Here is a 15,046-nt window from a genome sequence, read left to right on the forward strand (position 1 = left end):
TGCGACCGGCGCACCGAGCCAATCCGATGGCAGGAGGCAGGTGCTTCTCCTGGTCTCCCATGGGGTGCAGGGCCCAAGCACTTGGGCCATCCTCCACTGCACTCCCTGGTCACAGCAGAGAGCTGGCCTGGAAGAGGGGCAACCGGGACAGAATCCGGCGCCCTGACCGGGACTAGAACCCGGTGTGCCGGCGCAGCAAGGTGGAGGATTAGCCTATTGAGCCATGGCATCGGCCTAGAACTTTTCAATCTTAGATTCTTATGAATGAAAATTCAGATTTAGGATCAGGCTAAATTTCAAACTTTGAAAATGACACAGGTCACTCCAATTGTATGGAAGCAGAAAGTGAATAAACGGGTGAGCATCAGAAAAGCAACTGGCAAATGGGGAAGCCTAGATTTCAGTCTTATCTTCATAATGACTCGGTAGGTATTCTTGCAGTGAGATGAACTTTTTGGTTGGACCCCTAATTTGAAGTAAGGAAGTTGTACTCCCTTCCTCAAAGTCCTTTCCGATTTAAAGAGTGGTGATCCTGCTGTGATCCGTGTTGGACTAATTTGAAAATAGCAAAAACACTCTCTCAGCTAAATATTTTTACTGTTAGTTTATCATTGGTTTTAGACAGAAGTCTAGTACTAAAAATCCTCTTTTGAAAGATTATCAAACAACTGAATTAACTATGTAATACATATATACAAGGGTTATGGAAGATCTAAAACAGGAAATCCCATTCTACTATAAGATCTTGAAATCACTTAAAAAGAGAAAAATCACTTCTATTTTATAAAAATATTTGTAAAATAGTTACTTAGGGTCAAATGAGGGCCAGTCTATTTCATTCATGTACTTGCATGCCTTTCAAAGTCATCTACAGATTTAAAATAATTCATTTTTTAAAAAATTAAGACGATTCAAGAATCATTTAGGAAGACAGAACTGCTTGTAAGGGAAACCAAAGATAAGTTGTATTACTGAAAGTGTGTACTAAGGTTAGCTCTAAGCTTATGAAACACGTAGGCTTTATGGCCTGTGTAGTCAGATAAAAGAGAAAGTCTAGATTGTCTCAAGAAATAACATTTTATCCCTGACATTAAATAATGGGAAAAGTCTGTTACATAAATCCATATTTAAGGAAAAAAAATTAATAGCACATAATTCATACAACTAGGGTTTTGTGATATATTAACATGAGAATTAAGAATTGTTTTGTAGTAATTTTCATGCACTTGCTATGACCCTGAGATTCTAATATATTAATAAATTGCTTTAAAATGTTCAGTAAAAGAAAAACATAAGAAAGAAAGACACAGGCCAGCGCCGTGGCTCACTAGGCTATTCCTCCGCCTGCGGCACCAGCACACTGGGTTCTAGTCCTGGTTGGGGCGCCGGATTCTGTCCCGGTGGCTCCTCTTCCAGTCCAGCTCTCTGCTGTGGCCCAGGAGTGCAGTGGAGGATGGCCCAAGTCCTTGGGCCCTGCACCCACATGGTAGACCAGGAGAAGCACCTGGCTCCTGGCTTCGGATCAGTGCGGTGCGCTGGCTGCAACGCTCGGCCGCAGCGGCCATTGTGGGGTGAACCAATGGAAGAAGAAGACTTTTCTTTCTGTCTCTCTCTCTCACTGTCCACTCTGCCTGTCAAAAAGGAAGACCTTTCTCTCTGTCTCTCTCTCTCTCTCTCAGTGTCTAACTCTGCCTGTGGAAAAAAAAAATGTCTTTATGTCTTTCAAATGGCTAACCCATGTCATTTCTCAATGAAAGGCAAGGATTAGCAAGGCATTTTGGTAGAAGTGCAAGTACGCCTGAGCAAAGAAGCTAAGACAATAAACTCCAGGAGATTTGCCTCATGGTTACCAAACTTAATGCTTAAGGAAACCCTGAAACATGCTATTTTTTAAAAAAAATAATTATTTATTTATTTGAAAGCAGTGTTACAGGGATGTAGAGGCAGAGGCAGAGAGAGAAAGGGGTCTTCCATCACCTGGTTCACTCCCCAAGTGGCAGCAAGGGGCGATCCAAAGTAATGAGCCAGGAGCTTCTTCTGGGTCTCCCATGCAGGTACAGGGGCCCAAGGACTTGAGCCATCTTCTTCTGCTTTCCCAGGCCATAGTAGAGAACTGGATCAGAAGTGGAGCAGCTGGGACCCCAACCAGCACCCATATGGTTGCAGGCACTGCAGGCAGCGGCTTTACCCGCTAAACCATAGTGCAGGCCCCAAAACATGCTGATTTAAACCAACCATCAGGCTGTTTCTTTTAAATGTCAATTACCTCTGATATATGATCTTTCCACGAAACAATAATATACTAGGTAGCATTCATATTTGTATAAATCATTATATTATGTACTTTTTCGTTTAAATTCTCCACACTTGGATAACCTCAATACCCTGGTTCCACTGACACAAGTAAACATCAAAGGCTATATTGATGTACCTCAGGACTGCTGATAAGAAACAGTATCCCAACAGAGTTGGGCTGGGTCTTTAAAATATGTAAAAAACTTCTCTGCTGCAGAAGATACCACCCACTTCAGAATTTCACACCAAAACAGAAAATTGAAATAGTCAACATCTGTTACATTATAAGATTTAGCCTAATGGTCACCCTTTTTAAGGAAGCCTTGTCAATACACATCTACCCCTTCCTCCCAAACTAGATAGAGTAGTATAAATATTAATTGTGTTTATTGAATCCTAACAAAATCTCAAGAGATAATGAGTATTATTACTGATTCTATTGCCTTTGAAACAAGTAGCACACAAAGAGCTTAAGTAATTTTCCCCATCTTCCAACACTGTCTTTAACAGGCCAGAGATTTGGTCTCAGGCAATCTGGCTTCAGATCAATGCTCACAAGTATGATGACACAAAAAACTTCAGTTTCAGGGTTTTTTTTTGTTTTTTTGTTTTTTGTTTTTTGTTTTTTGTTTTTTTTTTTTGACAGGCAGAGTAGACAGTGAGAGAGAGAGACAGACAGAAAGGTCTTCCTTTGCCGTTGCTTCACCCTCCAATGGCCACCGCGGCCGGTGTGCTGCGGCCGGCGCACCACGCTGATCCGATGGCAGGAGCCAGGTGCTTCTCCTGGTCTCCCATGGGGTGCAGGGCCTAAGCACTTGGGCCATCCTCCACTGCACTCCCTGGCCACAGCAGAGAGCTGGCCTGGAAGAGGGGCAACCGGGACAGAATCCGGCGCCCCGACCAGGACTAGAACCCGGTGTGCCGGCACTGCAAGGCGGAGGATTAGCCTAGTGAGCCGCGACAATTAAAATGTTAAGTGATTCTTCCCATCTTTTGAAAACTTAACATTAGCCCAGATTCAGCCATATAAAATCCCAGTGTGGTCACAAGTCATTACTCAGAAAAAAAGAGAAAGTAAGATCAATGTAATGCTGTTGCCCATATTTGGCCCATAGCAGTCTCTAAAAAATATAATTAAATTAAATTAATTTTAAATAAAATAAAACCTAGTATGTTCAATAGTTCTATATGTAACAAAAATTGTCATACACTTAGGAAAGGATTATTTAATCAAAGTATACTATGTGATAATATGTAGCAATTATAAAGGAAAAAATAAAAAAGTCATGTCATGCACCAAAACAAATTTCAGAAGAATTAAATATATTTTTAAAAAAATTTATGAAGTATGTGGGGCCGGCGCTGTGGCACAGCAAGTTAAAGCCCTGGCCTGAAGCACTAGCATCCCATATGGGTGCCGATTCATGTCCCGTCTGCTCCACTTACAATCCAGCTCTTTGCTATGGCCTGGGATAGCAGTGGAAGATGGCCCAAGTCCTTGGGCCCCTGCACCCACCTGGGAGACCCAGAAGAACCTCCTGGCTCCTGGCATCGGATTGGCACAGCTCCGGCCCTTGTGGCCATCTGGAGAGTGAACCATCGCATGGAAAACCTCTCTCTCTGTCTCTAGCTCTCTCTGTAACTCTTTCAAATAAATAAAATAAATCTCCATGAAATATATAGAGAAGAAAATAAATCAATAGTTATTAAACCTCTGTAGGTAATCAGTTTTTAAAAGCAACAGGAAAGGAGGCCAGTGTTGTGGTGCAGCAGATTAAGCCACTGCCTGGATGCCAGTTCTAGTCCAGGCTGCTCTGCTTCTGATCCAAATCCATGTTAATAATACTCCTGGGAAGGCAGCAGAGCATGGAGTAAGTACTTGGGCCCCTATTACCTTGTGAGAGACCCAGTTGGAGTTCTAAGCTCCTGGCTTCAGTTTGGCCCAGCCCCACCATCAGCTGTTGCAGCCATTTGGGGAGTAAACCATCAGATGGAAAATCTCTCTCTGTGTGTCTCTTCTTTCTCTGAGACTTTTTTTCAAGAAAAAAGCCTCAAAATAGAGAAGACACCAACAAATAAATTTCTCTGCAAAACATATATATCCAAGCCACACAAGTAGCAGCAAATAACATGATCACAAAATTGTATGTTATTACCAGGAAAAACATTTTTAAAGGAAAGACAAGATTAATAAATAAATTTTTCTGCATAAATTGTGAAACCTATATATATATATAAAATATGTACGAAGTTTTGAAAAGGCTAACAATAGTTTCAGAAAAATATCATCAATGTGGCTGAATTAATGCTTTTATTTTATAAAAGACTTAAAATTTAGGGAATTGGGGCCAGCCACCATTGTGAAGTAGTGGGTTAAGCCTCCCCCTACAATTCCAGCATTGCATGTGGGCATGGATTCTGATCCCAGCTGCTCCACCTGGGGAAGCAGCAGAACATGGCATAAGTGCTTGGACACCAGCACCCATATGGGAGCCTCAGAAGAAGCTCCAGGCTCCTGGCTTCAGCTTGGGCTGGGCCAAGCCATTGTGGCCATCTGGGATGTCAACCAGCAGATAGATCTCTACCTCCCCAAACCCCCCAACCTATCTCTCCTCTTCCTTCTGTAACTCTGCCTTTCAAACAAATAAAATAAAAATCAAATCTTTTTTAAACAGATGTTAACAATTATAATCAGATAATTCAAAAATAAGAAATACTATTTTAAGGGGCCAGCATTTTGGTGTAATGGGTAAAGTGTGCCACCTAAGCAATGACTTGGCACACTCCAAGTAATAAATGCAAATGAGCAAACAGTGCAGGAGTCATTGCATGTCTTGCAGACTTGCACACGAGAAAGATGGAAAAGACCCAAAGAGTGATGGGCACTTAAGAGTGCTAGATTCATGTAGTTGCTGTGGTTTACTTGTCTCCATTGTCAAAGTTTCTGTAGTTATAACAGCTTTGTAATTCAAAAATAGAAAGACAAAATTGCTTGTGCTTATTTATTTTTTCATATTAGAAACATAGGATCTGATGATTTCTTCCAACTTGTTTTTTTCCTATACTAATGAATGTAGAATAGACCAGATTAGTCAGAAGATACAGTACTTTATGTGGTAGGGTGTTTGTGTATCACTTAAGAAAAACATTCTTAGTGTTGTGTATTTTTGTTATTAGTAGCAGTCTTGTGCTGCAGTTTTAACCTAAGTCATGATGTTCCTTTTGAGAAAAGCATTAGTGGTGATTTGACTGATTGACTTAAAGAATGCTGAGATGTCCAAAAGTCTGATGAGGATAATAAAGGAATCAGATTTTTTCATATATCATCAAAATATTATTGGTGGTTTTCTTTTGTTCTTTTTTAAAGCCAACATTTTTCTTGATCTTCTTTCCTTGTGATTTACTCATGTTTACTCTTAATGATTCAGTAATTGTGGCTGTCAGAGAAATCTTTTCCAACATATTTTAAATTGTAGGCAACTTAGCAACCATATATCTTCATTTGAAAATCATTTGAGTCAAGAAAAATAAGTGACAAAAAGTTGTCTTTTGTAAAAAAGTATAATAAAGTAAATCTAGAAACTAAAATTACTCAGTTGTAGCTGAGCTTTCCTCATTCCTGGTATGAAAAGTTTTGTTCATAGATTTGTTGCTTATTGGAAACCAGATTTCCCGGCGTGGTACAGTCTCATTCTTTAGGAGTCTCTACTTTGAATTCCGCAGAAGGAGCACCTTGATATCACCCCTGCCTTGAGTCATTTGTGATCAGGTCATGAAGACTGACATTTGTAGTTGGGTCTCTTCAGATCCCATGAGTATTCAAGCACACACACACACACACACACAAAGTTATCTTGTCAACTTCCAGTACTCTTGAGCTTCTCGGTGCATTCCAGGTGTTTTGCTCTGACAGCGCAGGGACCAGCAATTCGTGCGCCTTGATCTTCACGTGCGCATCCTGCAGCACCAAGCTTTCTCAGGTAGAGGTGAGAAAGACATTGATGCCATGTTTGTGACTATTATCTAGAAGATTTGTTGGTATAGTGGTTTCTGAGAATTATTACATACATGAGAACTAGATTATCATGGGGAAACATACTTCATAGATTGCATCTTTTTATCTAAATGTACGTATGACTCAGGAAAACTAAAACCATCATTGTGAGTGCAGTAGTATTGTGTTCAACTTAGGCCTTAAATGATTCCTTCAAGTGACTAATCATGTGTAACCTACAGCCTCTTTTATTCTGGGATTTTTTCCCTTGCTTTAAAATTCTCTGGATGTAATGATAGGAAACCCTGGAATACCTTCTATGCGTTAAGTGCTAGCCTATGTACTTTACATGAAGAAGAGCTCACTAGGGTATTTATTTATTTATAAATCCTGTTCTTATTCAAAACTTTTTAAAATGTTAAATTTAGAGAATTCAAAAGAGTAGATCCTTCAAACCATTCTTAAATATTTTATTTTCAAATCTATGTTTGATCAAACCTGGGAGACAGACAGCATGAGCGTCCCCTCTCCAACCTGCAGCAAAACTTCTCCATCTTGGTGATGAAAGACAATCCATGTCTTTATATTTTATTTTTAATAAAATATTGACAGGAAAGGCTGGATCATTTAAAAATGTCGGGATACAGAATAGGAAAATACTCATGAGTAGAACCAACATGATGTGCAATGACAATTCTGAGCCTATTTCTAACACGATAGAGTTGTAATGCAGACACTGAAGATGACATAAAGATGCAACTTACAGTGATGGACTTCAACCGAAAGTAGAATTACAAGCTGAATAAAAAGCAGAGCAAAAATGCAATAATCAGATATAGCAACAGTGGAGGCAGGGAGTAAAGAAGAAGGCTTATTGATATTTGAAGAAATTCAGAACCGCAAACAAGAGTCTTTGAGCCACATTTCAGAGGACGAAGATGTTCAGGAGGCCTCAGGGTGAAGCAGAGTGTGCAGAAGACCATAAGTGCTCCCAGTGTTTCTGGGTTTTATGGAGCTGTGCATGCAAGTGAGGCTGCAAAGATGAATTAAAGCAAGATTGTAGTAAGTTGCTAATTTAAGCAAACCACCAGGGGCTTACTGACAGGAAGGAGGGTGGTTGTTGTTTATTTACAAAGCTATATACAGCTTTCTAAAAGAAACAGGGGTCACTGAGTGACAAGTTGAATGGGAGTTTGGGTGGGCAAGGCTAGACGCAGAAGAGATTGACTAAAAGTCTGTAGAAGTCGGTCTTCTGAAATAAGTTCCAAGTCCAGAAAGTAGGATAAATGGGAAGAGTGGGCAGGAGAGAAATGGGAGTGAGGAAATGACTGTTCTTGGTGATCAACGAGGGAGCAAACAAGAGAAGTCCGGTCACAGGAAAGTCCCTAGCCTATGTGTCCATGTGATTAGATCAGTGGTGTTGACAAGGAAGCCAAGAGGGAATATAGGAGGTAGCTAAAAATATGAATCTAGAACTCAGCAAGTGAGCATTTTTAGGTCACAGCAGAACCTTGCAGAAGTACCATCAGTGGACTCACAAGAATGATTATGGAAGGGCCAGGAACACCGTAACTCACTCTGGCCTGGACAAAGTCTGAGTGCGTGACTCTGGTATGAGAGGAGGATAAGCTTGTACTTTTTGTTATTCTTCCATTTACACTCTCAATTTCCCTCCTTCCCTTATGCTCTATTGATCGTATTCTACAACATGCAGAATTAAAATATTGTTTCATGAAATATTGACTTTAATCTTCAGCAAAAAAGGAGAGCAAAACAAATAAACAGTAACAAAAAAACCCATCAGTGTGGCCATTGCATATTCCCAGACTTCTATTCATTGTTGAAATAGAGAGACTCCAATTCAGATTGTGAGCATCTGATATACTGCAGTGTTCCTGCCACACAGGCAGTCAGCAATCCCTCCCCAACTCCCGTAAGAGCACTTTACATTTTCTTCCCATCTTTCAGCTCATAAACATGTTTCTCTTCAGAACACACACCATATGCCATTGGAAAAGGGTTGTAAAGTTTTATAGATATATTTGAGAGTACTATAAGAGTATAATAAAGCAAAAATAATGCAAAAGAATGGGAATTATTGAACAATGGAATTAAAATATTAGGCACGGGTAACTCTAACCACATTCAGCTTCTGTTTGTTTGTGCAAGTCATAAAAAGCCAGAACTCTTGTTTAGTTCAAAGATATGAAGCCTTTGAGTCAGGCTTCTTTGAAAAAAAAAAATAAGGAATCAATAATTGCTATAATTCATTGAAAGCTTATATGCCATGCATCAGAAAATAAGAGCTAAAATATACCTATATTTCTGTTTTATCCGAAATACCATATATGATTCTTTGCTATTTTGAGGTAAGAAAATTTATTCTTTTCTGTACTTCCTTGGGATTTTTCTACAAATATTCCTTTCTCCAAAGGGGATTTTTCATTCATTGAGTTGAAATTTATTTAGTGCCTGTGCTAGTGTCAATGAGAGTGGTTGAGGGAGTAGATTATGAAAACTAATACTTGATTCTGAGGAACATGTATTCTCCCATGAACTAACACTCATTTATTCATTCACTCATTTATTAGGCATTTATTGAGTATCTAGTACTATGTACTTGATTCATGCAAGATCAGCAATTTATACAAGATTTATCATTGCAATATAAAATACTGTGGAGGGGGTATTGGTTAATGGCTTCTATTGATATACTTGTCACATAACCCAAGAAGATGTCTAAGGGGATCATCCACGAGTTGGGGTTTCAAAAATGAGACAATACAGAGGGATATAAGATGAGAAAATAGCTACAGAAATTGGAAAGCAAGTGTCAAAGGTTTCAAAAGAACCAGGAAAATCTGGGTCAGGTAAATTGGTATTGGATGGAGGCAAGTAAGAAACTACAGTAGGTGCTAGTTATTGGGATTTTGAACCTGGTGGAAAGGCTTCATGTGTTTGGGGAGCAATGGGTTGAAAATGACCTTTCTAATAGTTATTAAGTCGAACTTCCTAGAGAAATCATTTAGGATATCATAAAATAATAGGAAAAGGAACTTGGAATGGGAACAGAGATGTTTCTGCAGCCTCATAGTAAAAATGATTAGCAGAATTGTGCAGGAAGATGAAGCAAAAATCTGTCAATGAAAGTCATACAATTACCCAGGAACTTTCTTATTTTAATTTGTTTATTTAAGGTAAACAAATTTTGTGTATTTCATACATACAGATTTAGGAACATAGATATTTTCTACCCTGCACTCCTTCCTCTCCCACACTCACAGCCTTCCTCCTCCTTTATCTCTTATTCCCTCTCTTAATTTTTTTACAATGATCTACTTTCAGCTTACATTTTACTCATAAGATTAACCGTACACTATGCAAAGATTCCAACAAACAGTAAGAAGAAAAAAACACTGTTCCTCAACAGTTGAGACAAAGCTGTAAATGAAACTTTAAATAGTCCACTTTACCTACAAAAATCTGGCTCTGTAGCTTAACGTTCAAGACTCTCTACTACCCGGATCCAGGCTCCCTTCTTCAATATACCAACAGCATTTCTACTCTTTGTCATAAAATATTGAGTTATGATTGGTCTTTTCTCAATGATTTATATATGCTTTCTGTCTTTCTCTTTTTCCTTCTTATCATTGTCATGGCTTGGAATTTCTTCTTTCTTTATGATATGAAGTCAGACTTGATGATAACATTCTATATGCTCTTTTTTCTATTAGACTCTAAGTCCCTGGTGCTTAACATCCAATATGGTTACTCTTGGAAATCTTTGTACAAGCTTTGACACAACAAAACTCAAAAATATATGTTGAATGAGTGAGTGACCATTTGGGCAAAGTAAAAAAGTAAAATTCCAAACATAAATTTTGAGATTCCCAAGGTGTTATTCCGAGGTAATGGAAAAGAGCTGAAAAGAGGAAATCACATGTAGACACACTTGATCTTAGCCAAAAGGCCGAGAAGCGATGGAAATCACATGTAGAAATCATATTAAATAAAAGATTAAAATGCAAATATCCATATTTGAGCACCTCTATATGATAGGCAATATGTGAATAATACTACAAGATTTCATCCTTGTCCTTCAAGAAACTAAGCCTAGGGAAAAAATCAGGGTGATGTAGTAAATGCTGTGAATTGATTCATTCAAGGTGTTATAAAAGTGAGTTAGCACTGAGTGCTTCTTAGATAAGGTGATGTCAAGGTGAGACCTAGGAAATACTAGATAGTCACCAGGTTAAAGAAAGAGGAAAGGTATGTGAGGTCGAGACACAACATGTCCATAGGCTGAGGTGCATGATATGTAGTGAAGCACTTGGCTACTACAAGAAATTTGATTTGGCAGGATCTTGAATGTGAATAAGTGGAATAAATAATAAATAAATAAATAAATAAATAAATAAATAAATAAAACATTTATAAAGACATGCTTAATATTTGTAGTTAATTAAGAAATTACTAGGATGGGGACATGTTTGTTAGATACTCACATTTACATCTTTTATTTATTTGAAAGGCAGGTAGACCGAAGGATAGAGAGGAAGAGAGAGAGAGAAAGAAAAGAAAAAGAAAGCAAGAGGGGCTAGCACTGTGGTGTGGCATGTAAAGCCACTTCTTGAAGTGCCTGCAACCCATATGGGCACCAGTTCTAGTCCTGGCTGCTCCACTTCTGATCTAGCTCTCTGCTTTGGCTTTGGCAAGCAGTAGAAGATGGCCCAAGTCCTTAGGCCCCTGCATCCAAGTGGGAAACCTGAAATAAACTTCTGGCTTCTGGCTTCAGATTGGCTCAGCTCCAGCCATTGTGAACATTTGGGGAGTGAACCAGTGGATGGACAACCTCTCTCTCTCTCTCTCTCTCTCTCTGCCTCTGCCTCTGCCTCTGCCTCTCTGTAACTCTGCCTTTCAAATTAAAAAAAATCTTAAAAAAAAAAAATAGGAAGGGAGGGAGGGAAGGAGGGAGAGACACAGAGAAAGAGAGAGAGAGAAAAAAGGAAGGAAGGAAGGGAGGGAGGGAGGGAGACAGGGAGGGAGGGAGAGGAAAAGAAAGAAAGAAGGAGGGAGAGAAAGAAAGACATCCATCTTCCATTATGCACTGGTTCACTCCCCAAATTCTCACACCAGCCAGGACTGGGCCAGGTGGAAAGTAGGAGCTGGGAACTCCATCTGGGTCTCTATAGCAGGGATGCAATTACTTGAGCCATCACTTCCTGCCTCTCAGAGTGCTCGCTAGCATGAAGTTGGAATTGGAAGTGGAGCTGGAACTTGAACCCAGGCACACCAATATGGAATATAGTCATCAGAAGCTGTGTCTTAGCCACTGCACCAAACACCCACCCCTGATAATCATATTTAGGATTTCTACATAAATTTATCAAATATCCATGTTAGAAATTAAACTCTGAAGAGCAGATCGACTAAATAATTAGGAAGCCTTGTACTCAAAGTGGAGAAAGGGCTCCTCTACTTCTCCAGCTATTTGTCATTTAAAGGCATCTACAAAATAGTCATTTGAAAAAAAAAATGGATCCATATAAAACAGAAGACATTGTCATATGCATTCAGTTTTCATTTACTAACAAATAGTAGGGGAAAGGTGATTCTTTTCAACTATTTTCTTGTTTCTGAAAACAGCAGGTCAGGAAGACAAGTCAAAGCCAAGGCTTGATTTGCTAGGATTAAAGGCTTTCAACAAGACTATTCAGAAAAGTTTAATACATGTGTTAAAACCCTAATATCTATAGGTAACTAAAAAAATGCTTAATGCTTGCCACTGCTAATTATTTTAAAATCCAAGTGGTTTACTTCTTTTGCACTAGTTTGTTCTCAAAAGTAAGACTAAAAAGACATTATAGAAGTTGCAATTTTACATGATTAATTTGTTGCCTCCACAATTCAAGGTAAAGCTGGAGTCCTTCTTTCACATTCATTAGGAAAAGTAAGTACTCTTTAACTCCCCAGGTAAGAGCCCACAGATTTTTAGATTTTAGAGAGTATTAATGGACTCCTCTTTTAGCAGATAAAAAGAAGTGATTTTCTAAATTTGTAAAGCACCAGTTACTCAAAAAATCACTAATAAAATGTCAGCTGATGTGTTCTCAGTGTGGATACATAAACATCTAGGATGTGGATAGATAGGGTAGTTCATCAAGGGCATAAAAATGATGCAAAAAAATTGTAGTAGCATCTAACACGTCACAGTGGACTTCTTTCCAGAGAAATCAAACAGTTTGTCCCTAGTCTGTCTAAATAGCAAGAATAAATTCCAATGGACAATGACAGCTATATTCTTTCCTCCTTGGTAGATACGGAAACATGTTGAAAGAAATAATATAAAACACAAAGTACAAATTATTATGCACAAAATGACCTATGGAATCTATGCTGGGAATAAATTTAGTCTTTTGGTTTTCTGGAGTGTCCCTTAGGAGACTGTGCCTCTCTGTTTTTCAAATTATCCCAGAAAAGTGGGGAGCAGCATTGTGGCACAGCAGATTAAACCCTGCTTGCCACCCCAGAATCTGGTATCATTATTGATTCAAGTCCTGTCTGCTTACTCTGTTTCCAGTCCAACGCCATGCTAGTCCACCTGAGAACGCAGCAGACTATGGTCAGTGCTTGGGCCCCTGCCACCCACGTGGGAGACCTGAATGAAGATTCTGTCTCCTGGCTTCGGCTTGGACCAATCTTGGCCACTGTGGCCTTTTGGGGAGTATTCCAGCAGATGGAAGATCTTTCCCTTTGTCTCTACCTCACTATCTTTCTTTTGCTCTACCTTTCAAAATACACATGTCTTTAAAATAAAACTAAATTACCCACAAAACTTACCAAAGTTGTCATGTTAAAGCATTGCAACCTAGTGAACATGACTATTTACCTTTTCTCATAACAAAATATTAAGCAATAAATAACCTAAAGTTAGGAAAATTACTTTATCAAGGATTAAAATCTGTCAAACTAATGACACAGTAATAACTTAAAGAAAAAAAAACAGAAATCTGTGCTATTTAGAACAGAGCAAGAGTGGAGGTAATTTACTTTGGTAAAGAGATAACAATAACATTCTTTATGAAATTTTCCAGAAGTTACTACAGATCAAGCATTGTTTATTCCAAACCATAAAATCAAAAATTAATCTGTGAGCTTCACATGGAAATTGAGAATATGAAAATACTTCTGCTAAAGGTGTTCAGTAAAGCAAAATCCAAGAAGAAGTGAAATGCAAAAGCCTCCATCACAATTTAAAATGCAAGGATAGAACATCACAATGGCAAACCATATTTGGCAGGGGCCCAGATTCATTATTGCACATTGACCTGATTCACCCAGGCTGCTTCTCTATGCTGCAGGGCTCGGAACCTGCACAGTCCTCTGATAACTCAATAAAGGCATCCGCCTAAACACAGCAGCAGCTAAATAGGAAATAGGATACTTAGGGTGTTATAATGGAGCTCACAAAAAATAAAAAGTCTCTTCAAAATTATATAGATATCAAATAGAAAAATTAGAGAATGGCAAATAAGAGAATTAAAAGCAAAAGTCAGTATTGATATATGTTTGTGTGTATATGTTTATGCATATTTTCTTGGTTAATAAATGCTCTCACCATTTTTAAAGCATCAGGATTGTTGATTTTCTTACATACAAAGGACCAATAAAGAAAAATTTCATAAATAAGCTAGTATATAAATGTGATGCCAAGAAGCATATATATTTTTCCTCATATATTTACTTTGTTTATCAGATTGAAAGTTACAGAGTCCTCTGGGCTATTGAAACTACTATATTTCAAACCCAACTCAGTTAAACTTTTACTGTTTTCCTTAAATTTATTTGATAGTACCAGTTTCAGAGGACAATAAATGACTAAATCTCCATGAGCCAGTGAAACCCAGCCTTAATATTAGAGGCAGAATTTATTAGAAAAAATAAATTTTGTCATAGGAAGTATGGTAAACTCTTTGGATGTATATCTTAGTATTGAATCACCTGCAGAACAAATACTCAACTTCTATATAAAAATACCCACTTTTCAGAAATGGAATGAGAACCTACAGTGTTATTGTTAGTGACATAATTCTTGGTCCATGTTTCATCAACTGAAAACTTAAGTTTTTTTTTTTAACTTTTATTTAATGAATATAAATTTCCAAAGTACAGCTATGGATTACAAAGGGTTCCCCCCCATAACGTCCCTCCCACCCGCAACCCTCCCCTTTCCCACTCCCTCTCCCCTTCCATTCACATCAAGATTCATTTTCGATTCTCTTGATATACAGAAGATCAGTTTAGCATACATTAAGTAAAGATTTCAACAGTTTGCTCCCACACAGAAACATAAAGTGAAAAATATTGTTTGAGTACTAGTTATAGCATTAAATCTCAAAGTACAGCACACTAAGGACAGAGATCCTACATGAGGAGTAAGTCCACAGTGACTCCTGTTGTTGACTTAACAAATTGACACTCTTGTTTATGGCATCAGTAATCACCCTAGGCTCTTGTCATGAGCTGCCAAGGCTATGGAAGCCTTTTGAGTTCACCGACTCTGATCATATTTAGACAAGGCCATGGTCAAAGTGGAAGTTCTCTCCTCCCTTCAGAGAAAGGTACCTCCTTCTTTGATGGCCCATTCTTTCCACTGGGATCTCACTCGCGGAGATCTTTCATTTAGGTTTGTGTGTGTGTGTGTGTGTGTGTGTGTGTTTTTTCAGAGTGTCTTGGCTTTCCATGCCTGAAATACTC

At 38.5% G+C, this 15,046-nt stretch overlaps 1 protein-coding gene and 1 pseudogene across 2 annotated transcripts in view; both read left to right on the top strand.

Moving 5' to 3' along the window:
- The window catches only part of DPYD (dihydropyrimidine dehydrogenase), a 962,066-nt gene that overhangs the window by 894,053 nt on the left and 52,967 nt on the right, over nt 1-15,046 (top strand). The gene's annotated exons all lie outside the window — the stretch shown is intronic.
- Nucleotides 1-15,046, top strand: part of LOC127493512 (ubiquitin carboxyl-terminal hydrolase isozyme L5-like) — a 45,361-nt pseudogene that overhangs the window by 28,953 nt on the left and 1,362 nt on the right.

Source organism: Oryctolagus cuniculus, chromosome 7 (genome assembly GCF_051225735.1).
Source record: "Oryctolagus cuniculus isolate XC-2025 breed Fujian yellow rabbit chromosome 7, ASM5122573v1, whole genome shotgun sequence".
Taxonomy (NCBI): Eukaryota; Metazoa; Chordata; class Mammalia; order Lagomorpha; family Leporidae; genus Oryctolagus; species Oryctolagus cuniculus.